At 33.4% G+C, this 9,035-nt stretch overlaps 1 protein-coding gene across 17 annotated transcripts in view; it reads right to left on the reverse strand.

The window, feature by feature from the left end:
• NRXN1 (neurexin 1) overlaps window positions 1-9,035 on the reverse strand; it is a 1,127,593-nt gene that overhangs the window by 714,860 nt on the left and 403,698 nt on the right. The window lies entirely within an intron of this gene.

A 9,035-nucleotide genomic window follows, 5' to 3' on the forward strand; every position in this document is an offset into this window, starting at 1 on the left:
TTTTTAATCTCAGGAATTTTCATTTGATTGTCAAATAACTCATGTCCTGGAATCAGAGCTCAAATCACTTTCAACCCATCAGAGCCAGATGACCTGCCTTCCTGGATGTAGAAAATGCCGTCAGTGGCTACAGGTAGTCAAACCATAGCAATAAATATCATGGTGAGCACCTGGAGGTATTCACCAGGAATTGAGCCCTGGAATATTAGTCATTGACTACTAGTAAATTATTAGCCAAGACTATCAGTCAGACCAAATAATTCTGAGTAAGAGTCATAGGAAGGACATCCCAATCTATAATAGTGAATCACTCCCATTCAAACACTCAAAATATTGGCGAGCACCTCCCAAGGGTTAAGCCCAGTACCAGTCATTAGGGATAATGAAGTGAACACAATGGACTTAATTCCTGTCTCAGAAAGTTATAGTCCAGGTGTCTGCTCCCCTGGTCAGTCCAACATGGCAAGTGGTTCAATATTGGGCACAAGCACAACTATATATTACTATCATACTGAGAGAAAAATGTGGGTCAAAACACGAGTTTGGATTCCAGGTTGGCCACTAGCTGTCACTAGAACAATTATTTGCTTTTTGAATTTCAGTTTCTGAAAATGATTAGAGATACCAATCTTTCAGAATGATTGTGAAGATACAATGAGATAATGTCTGTGCAGACATCTGGTAAAGTTGATACACTGGTGATAAATAGTAGATATCTTCCTGCTTGCCTAATTAATGTGATAAATGATCTAAAACAAACAACATAAATCAAATGTTATTATGAAATCTAGAATATTCTCTTTAAGATAAGAAACAGGACAAGGATTCCCACTATCAACATTTATATTCAATGCTACACTTGATGTTGTAGCTAATGCAGGAAGACAAGAAAAATATGTGAACATTATAAAGATTATAAATAAAGAAAATCACGTCATATAAGCAAATACAATGCACAAATTGTAAGACTAAAATAATCTACAAATTTATTTGGCTTAATAAGATACTTTGGAAAGAATTTAGGGTTTTGCATACTAGAGACAATCAATGTTCCAACATATGTAAATAGATTTATAGATTCAATAAAATCCTAATAAAAATCTCAATAGATTAAAAATATAAATGTAAAAAGCTGTTTCTTCACAATTTATGAGGGAAAAAAATGAGTCCCAAATAGCCACGATATGCCAGAGAAAGAAGATGAAGGAAGTTGCCTGTGTAAAGACGGACATTTATTACAAAATTATAGTGCTTAAGAAAATGCATTAGGATAGGTAAAATGAGAATAATGATAATCAAACCTAAAATATTGTTAACCATATATGAAAACAATTTTTACTGTCAAGCATTTCAGATAAGTGTGCAAAAGATGGATTAGTCAATAAAGGTTACTGGGACAATCACTTATTCATAAGAAAAACGTGAAATTGGATCTTTACGTCTTTTTGTTCACAAAAATCAATTCTACATGGATGCCCGATTTAATTTAGAGAGTCAATCTGTGAATATTTGTCAGACAATAAATTTTGATATGAAAGAATGGAAGGATTTCAAAAATTAGCATAAAGCACTAATAAATATTGATACATTCATCTACATTAAAATTAAGAATATGGGGTCATCAATACACCATAGAATAAGAAGTTAAATAACAATCTGGGAGAAAATATTTTCATTTCATATTAATCAACAAAGGATTATAATCCAGAATAGGCCAAGCACCTCAGCAAATCAATACAAAAATAAAGACAACCAATGGAGAAAATAGACAAAAGAAATGTAATTTCATAGAAAAATAGATATGTATTACTTATGAATAAATGAAGAGACGTTCATTCCTATTAATATTCAGGAAATGGCCAAAATCAAACTATATTCAGATACCATTTCATAGCCATGAAATTGACATAAAGCGAAAAAAAAATAATTCCACATTTTGCCAAGGCTACTGAAAGTCATTTGTATATACTGCTGATGCTGATAAGATAAAAATTGACCAACTGTAATAAGTTTATTTTGGCATTATGCAATCCCATGGCAATTTCACATATTATAAAGAACTTGTGTCTCAGTCCTTAGAAAACAGTTAACCATGATCAATAAACTAAACATTTGCCAGTTCTTTCACTCATTTCTCATTGCTTATTATTCTGCTCTTTGGATGATAGGTAGTCAAGAGGATTCTGGTTCATATATATAAATGTGTGTTTGTGTGTGTGTGTGTGTGTGTGTGTGTGTGTGTGTGTGTGCGTGCACGTGCATACTAATAAGCATATATGAAAACAATTTATATTTATATTGTCTGGTATTGCAGATAAGTTAGCAAAATATACAGAGGTCAATAAAGGTTGCTGGGACAATTGGTTATCTATAAGAGAAAAGTGAAATTGGATCTTTATAAACTTTTGTTTCCCAAAATCAATTCTACATGATGGATTTAATTTAGAGAAGCAATCTATGGAAACTTTTGTCAGACACACACACACACACACACACACACACACAAGAGATCCACTTATCTGAATATGATATTTGCTAAATTTTACATTCCCACTGAATAAGTAGATCTCTGAGCCAGTGGGAGGCTTAAAGACAGTACTATAGCCCAACTAATTAATTTGTATTATTAAGAAAACGAGGCTCATGGAGTTTAAATGGCCCTCAAATTCATAAAATGTGACAGTAATAGAAGTGGGACCAGGATTCAGTCTACTAATCCAGGTTCTGTCTAATATGCCATGCCACCTATGTGTCAGAAAGAAGTGACATATAGCATTGTGAAAGAAAGAAAAAAAGAGAAAAAAGAAAAACTTTGTGAAGATACGTCTTAGTAAGAAAATTCTAATTGTGTTTTAGTCTACTCAGTTTAAAAGGGCAGGGAAGCATGTAATATATTAAGAAAGATTCAACTTAAATAACTAAATTATCAAGTTTTGGAGGTTGAAGAGGTGTGGTCCAGTAAGAAGGCTGTAGAATTTTATCCAAGATGTTTTGTATCATTCCAAATCTGTATAACTCAGAATAAATCTCAACAAAGGTTCTGTTTGCCAGATAATGTGGTATACCCAAAGGGAAAAATAATAGTTTGCAATTCACTATGTCATAAGCTTTGAAGTTATATGGGTGTTGATGTCTTTTTCACACTATGATATTCTCATTACTTAAAAATGAAAATATATCATTTCTTTTGTATTGTTTAATTCCAAATTTAAGTAATTCAAATTTACATTAAAGGCAACCACATAGTTTTGGGAAAAATTCACTCTGTGGAATATGCAATTACCTTAAAATGCCATAAATGGGACATAAATCTAAGCAGGGAAAATATTTCTTCCTATGTTCTTTTTCATGGAAGACCATATATATGAAAATACAAAAATCACTCTGTTTTTCATAATATAGTTATAAGAATATTATGTTTCTTCTAATCATTTTCTACCTTATAATCTTTGTAGGTAAGTTTTGTGCTATTCTATATACAAATACTAAGCAGCAGAGTGTTTACCCATGTGTTTCTGCTGAACACGTACAGAATAAGTCTATGTCCATTTTTAAATACAAGTCCCAACTAAATTTGCATTTCTAATATGCGCTAAAACAATGAAAATGAAAAATAAATTAGACCCATAGCCATGTGAATGTCAATAAATACTTATATCTAGGATACATAAAGACCTCATACAAATCAATAGTAACAAACAAACAAACAAAAATACCACAACACAACTCAATGAGAAAAAAAGGATAAAATACTTGAATAGATGTTAAAAGATAAAAGGCTATCTTCAAAGAAATGCAAACTAAAACCATAATGCAATAACAGCACACTCCACAGAATGAATACAATGAAAAATACAAAAAAATCCAGTGTCAGTGAGGATGTAGGGCAGCTAGAAGTCTCATACATTATTGGTAGGAACTATTTTGTGAAACTGGCATTCTCTTTTAAAGTTGCACTTGTGTCTACCCTATGATCCACCAATTCCACTCATAAGTATATATCCAACAACAAAAAAATACACAGAGCATCAGAATAGCATACTAGAATGTTTATAGAGGTACTCTGCAAAAATAATCTAAAACTTAACACTACTGAAATAACAACCAATAATAGAATGCATACATTTCAGTATAGTCACACAATATTAAATAACAGTGTGAATATATGGGCTGCAACTGCAACAGAAATACAGATAAATCTCACAGTAATAATGTTTAGCTAAAAAAATGCCTGACACAAAAGAGAACATAGTTCTGATTCCATTTATAAAAAAAATTTGAAAACAAGCATAACTAGCCTCTGTTGTAAATCAAGACAGTGGCTACCCTTGGTAGAGATGGAGAGGGGATAACAGTGAGGAGAACTCTTGGGGTACAATTAATGTTGTTCTTGATTTAAGTGTTGAGTGTGCTAAGTGTGCAAAAAATTAATTTTTTTTTTTTTTTTTTTTGAGACGGAGTCTCGCTCTGTCGCCCGGGCTGGAGTGCAGTGGCCGGATCTCAGCTCACTGCAAGCTCCGCCTCCCGGGTTTATGCCATTCTCCTGCCTCAGCCTCCTGAGTAGCTGGAACTACAGGCGCCCACCACCTCGCCCGGCTAGATTTTTTTTGTATTTTTTAGTAGAGACGGGGTTTCACCATGTTAGCCAGGATGGTCTCGATCTCCTGACCTCGTGATCCGCCCGTCTCGGCCTCCCAAAGTGCTGGGATTACAGGCTTGAGCCACCGCGCCCGGCCGCAGAAAATTAATTTACCTGTACATTTATGCCACATTTATCAGCATAAATACTATATTTCAATAAAATGTTTGAATAATCTGGATGATTAAGCACAAAATGAATTCATCTGATGAAGTATTTTCTTCCTGATTAATAGGATGATATGAGAAAACATTATTCCTATTAATGCTACTATTAATAGTAAAAGCTAAAATAAAGCCAACAGTAATAATTTCAATTGTTACTTTTTAAAAATTTTCAATAAATATTAATATCCTTTAATTACCATTTGCTCTTAAGAGTAATCTCGTAAGATTTAAAAAAAGAAAAATACATATGCTGCATGGTAGTAATTGTTTGAAGGTCCATATCTTAAATGTGTTGATTAATGGATTGATATCAAGATGAAAAGAGCCTCTATTTCTAACCATAGAAATGTTTTGATAAAATTGGGAAAAAGTAAAATTTAAAAACTTGAAGCATCTTTCTAATAGTCTACAATTGGTTTTGTGTTGCCATACAGTTGCAGGAAAAAATTTAAGAGGCTGCCATGGGATTTCAGTCCTATTCCATATCCAACCCACTATAACTTAGAAGAAAATTCACAGTTCTTGCTCATCTAATTGTCTGAGGGTAAGTTCAACTTTAAGTTTTTTTCATAAAAAAGTAAACTTCTCATCACAGAAAAAAAGTTAACCATAACTGAACCATTTCATTGGATGTTGTAGAAGGTGGTCAAACCTTCAATGGTAGCTTGAACAAATGGATTGGTTTCAATGCCAAGAATCACTGACACTATTTTATGGGAAAAAAAAAAAAAAAAAAAAAAAAGTTAAACAAAGATAGGTTAAATGACTTCCTAAGTTCACACAAAAATTGATTCTCGGGACAATGCTCCTTTGCATTACCTGTGCGTAGAATATAATCTCATTAATTTGACCCAATGCCTCTGTATCTCCTAAATTCACTGAAATTTTTCATCAAATAAATAATCTGCAGAGAAATTACCATACATCCTAAAGACAAGGATGCCTGTGGGCAGAACGAAGTCCCACCATCCCCAATTACATGAAGAATGTCAGGCCATTTTTGTATGCCAAAAAACTAGCCAATATTATTATTTTTGATTATATTACTTTTCATATATACAATCCCAAATCACACAGGTTGGAAGGTTTTATCAAAGTTATATGATTCTAAGATCATGTTCAACATAAACCAGAAACTAAAATCAATATATGAAAAAGCAAATGAATGAAAAAAGGTATTTTGGTGAGAGCCCTGCTTCATTTATTTTTCTATTCTAGAAGGCAAATATACAAAAATATTGTGCCCAAAACATCTTTGACCAAGCAGATGTACACATTAGAAGCTTGCATTATTAAAACAAATAAGCCTGGCTGTCTCTGCTATAGAAAAAACAACTTTAGAAAAGCAGAACAGGAAAGTCTACTTATTGAAATTCGTATCAAATTAAATCCTCAGTCCCTAAGAAATTTAGTATTTTCTTATTTGCCACAAACTATGTAACTTAGAAATTAAAACAATAAATTGATTACTACAAGGAAAAATTGCATTACTTTCAAGGGAGAGTAGTTCATTCTTTCATTTGATTTTGTACCTAATATATGTCATAAGACATTCTAAAATTACCAACTGTGATTCAACACATGTAAATTCTGAGTCTAAATTCTCTTGTTCTGCAACAAGTAATCAAGATATATAAAATATTCACTCTGAAAGATTTATCTCACTTAGGTAAACCTCGAGACTAATGCAGAAATAAATTGCCAAGCTTCCATCAAATAAGTCAAAAGAAAACCCAGGACTCTTGATGATATACTTGAAGTCATTAAATATGAAAGATAAGTTAGACATTATTTAGTCCAGTGTCATCATTTATTAGATGAACAGTGTGAGGGCCAAACAGACAAAACTGTGGTCACATAACTAACTGAGGAAAAGTCAGAATATAATCCTTGCCCTCTTGATACCAGTCTCAGGTTCTTCCTAATTTCTAGACATTGCCATAAAATGAGCTTCTAATTCATTACCAAAAACTAAATGCATCTTAAATTTGAGCATATTTCTGCAAAAGAAAATAGGACATGTTCCAAAACTCTAGTACGATGATTTTCCAATCCTATTGTGCAATTGATTTGCATCTGTTAAAATAACCAAAGGTGCTGGGAACCCAACAGGCCATTCTGTGTCTGGCTGGACTGACTAGTGCTACACATAAAATGAGACACACGGCCGGGAGCAGTGGCTCAAGCCTGTAATCCCAGCACTTTGGGAGGCCGAGATGGGCGGATCACAAGGTCAGGAGATCGAGACCATCCTGGCTAACACGGTGAAACCCCGTCTCTACTAAAAAATACAAAAACCTAGCCAGGCGAGGTGGCGGGCGCCTGTAGTCCCAGCTACTCAGGAGGCTGAGGCAGGAGAATGGCGTAAACCCGGGAGGCAGAGCTTGCAGTGAGCTGAGATCCTGCCACTGCACTCCAGCCTGGGCGACAAAGCCAGACTCTGTCTCAATAACAACAACAACAAAAATGAGACAGACAGAGAAAGGAATGAACAAATGATCCTGGCATTCACTCGGTGTGCAACATTTCAATTTCTGGGCCTAAGTCAGATTCAAGTCCCCACAATCTAATCTATAAGAACTAGATGCTAGCATTTTTTAACCTGAAGAAAATCATTAACACAATAAAAATTAAAAGTAGCTTCATGAATATGGACTTTATAAAGATTCTCTGAAAGGAATTTGAAATTTTCTGGGTACCAATTAATGACTACTTAATAAATAAGTAAATTATAATAATACAATTATATTCAAGGAGATATACAAGTATTTTGTATTTATAAATAGTCCTCATTTATTAAATGGATATAAAGTAAATAAATGTAACTATGAAATCATCTTATTAGCAACTTGGTCAAGGCAATATATTCTGAGAAATTGATCTATTTAACTAAACCCAAAGAATAGCCAATTGCTTCTTTCTCCCTAGAATCAGACTGGGGTGGTCTCTAACGCTAAAAATTTATAATTTAATTTATCCAAATATTGTGGTCATCTCATAAACTGTTCTAAATTACAGAACGCAATTTTTTAAATATATACAGATGATAGCATCTTGGAAGGCAACAGCAGAGGAAAGGAGAATTTTCACAGGAAGAGGAAAGAGCTGGTACAAGTGAAATTGCTTTAACAAAATAATGATCTCGATACGTCCTACTTGAACTGTGGTTTGAAGGACAGTATCATCAGCATCACTTAGAGCTTGTGAGAAATTTAGAATTTCAAGGCTGCCTCCACCCCAGCTTACTGGTGCAAACTCTGTATTGTAACCTGATCCCCAAGGTGATTCTACTGTACATTAAAGTGTGAGAGTCTTGTTGTTATGAACAGATTCTTACAGTGCTGCAATTTAGAATTTCTTTTAAAAATTATAAAGACAACTTTGTGTCTCTTGTATCTGAAATAAGTATTAAAGGCAAAATATATATTGATATCATGGCACTGTTCTTAAGGAATAAACATCTAGATGAATTATTTTGCATCTTTTCATTGGGGGGGGGGGAGAATCAGAGAGCTCTGACCAGTGTGTAGATGTATCAAATATCTATTTAATATGCACCCCAGCAGAGAGCCCAGGCTTTAAATCATTGGAAGTAATCTCTGAATTTTTATTCTCAACATGTTTCACCTTTAGGCAATATTACAATAAAATTCTCTGTGGGTTTGTAAACTTAGTGCTACTCTTCTGGAGAAATATAAAGGGTGTATAACTCCTGGTATAGTCTAACAAGTCATCATTATTAGTGAATATAATTAAGAAGGTTCATGCAACTGCATTTATGGTTCTCCCTAGAAATGTCTTTGTGCATACACTGCTGCAACTGAAAACTATCATGTATTCTGGATGTAAACTGATTCAATGAAAACAAATGGGACTGGGCTGTCACATTTCCAATTACTGTAGTTAAGTGAACTTGGAACATTTTAAAGTTAGTAACACTTAGAAATGCAGGAAATACATACTGCTAACTCAAAGTCTCCTATGTTTTTAAAAAAGAATGGCAGTTTTTTAAAAGAAAGAGAAAATCTACAATTATCTTGATATCCCCAGAACATTAAGTAGAGGAGAGAGTAATAAATATGTGATAAGTGTAATGAGGAACCATGCTGGATGGGAAGAAATGTACTTTTGTAACTCCATCCATTCCTCTGCTTCATAGAAGGCTTGACCAAGGTTTTTTGGTTTATTTTATTTTATTTTATTTTATTTTATTTTATTTTATTTTATTT

This window comes from Piliocolobus tephrosceles, chromosome 15 (genome assembly GCF_002776525.5).
Source record: "Piliocolobus tephrosceles isolate RC106 chromosome 15, ASM277652v3, whole genome shotgun sequence".
Classification (NCBI taxonomy): Eukaryota; Metazoa; Chordata; class Mammalia; order Primates; family Cercopithecidae; genus Piliocolobus; species Piliocolobus tephrosceles.